Here is a 1,094-nt window from a genome sequence, read left to right on the forward strand (position 1 = left end):
GAAATGGAAAGTGCCATAGAAGGGCTGAGGAGCAGGTTTGAAATGATGGAAGATAGGATCAGCGAAATTGAAGACAAACACTTGGATACAACTCTGAGGAAAAATCAGAAAAAAGAACAAAGAAAAATGAAGAGACCCTGAGAATTATGTGGGATACAATCAAAAGCAAAAATTTGCAAGTGATCAGAGTTCCAGAACAAGGGGAGAAAACAGAAAACAGAGAGGATCATTGAAGAATTGCTGACAGAAAACTTCCCCAGTATCATGAAAGATGAAAACCTGGCCATCCAAGAAGCTCAACAAACCCCATATAGGGTAGACCCCAAAAGCAAATCACTAAGGCATATCATAATCACACTTACCAACACCAAAGACAAACAAAGAATCCTGAGAGCAGCTCAGGAAAAATAAAAGTCACATACAGAGGAGAAACAATAAGACTAAGCTCAGATTATTCGGCAGAAACCGTGCAGGCAAGAAAGCAGTGGGATGATATATATAAAACCTTGAAAGAAAAAATTGCCAGCCAAGCATAATATATCCTGCAAAACTCTCGTTCAAATATGATAGTGAAATTAGGTCATTTCCAGATAAACAGAAATTAAGGGACACCAAACCAAACTTACAAGACTTATTCAAGGGAGTCCTTCGATCTGAGAACAAGCAACATCAGACCACAGGCTGAATATAGGACACAGGATTGTACTAGCCAGGTACCAACCTAGGAAATGAACCCTTAAGGAATACCCAAAACCAAAAGAATTACAACTGGGAGCCAGAGAGGTTAATCTGTAAATGACAACAGCATCAAAACAATAAAAGAGGGAATAAACGGTGTAGGTATAGAACCTTCTAATGGAGAGGAAGACAAGGTGATACCAAGTAATAATAGACTGGTTCAAACCTAGGAAGATAAGGGTAAATTTCAAGGTAGCAACAAAGAAAGTTAACAAAACTACTCACCAAAATAAAGAGGAAAAACATAAAGTCTCAGTAAAAACAAAACCTACAAAAACAAAAGAAATGAAAAGAAAATCCACGACAAAAGGAATTCAGCACAGGAGAGTAAGAGGAACAAAGAAAACGTCAGCACC

Source organism: Trichechus manatus, unplaced genomic scaffold (genome assembly GCF_000243295.1).
Source record: "Trichechus manatus latirostris isolate Lorelei unplaced genomic scaffold, TriManLat1.0 scaffold00084, whole genome shotgun sequence".
In the NCBI taxonomy this organism is placed as follows: domain Eukaryota; kingdom Metazoa; phylum Chordata; class Mammalia; order Sirenia; family Trichechidae; genus Trichechus; species Trichechus manatus.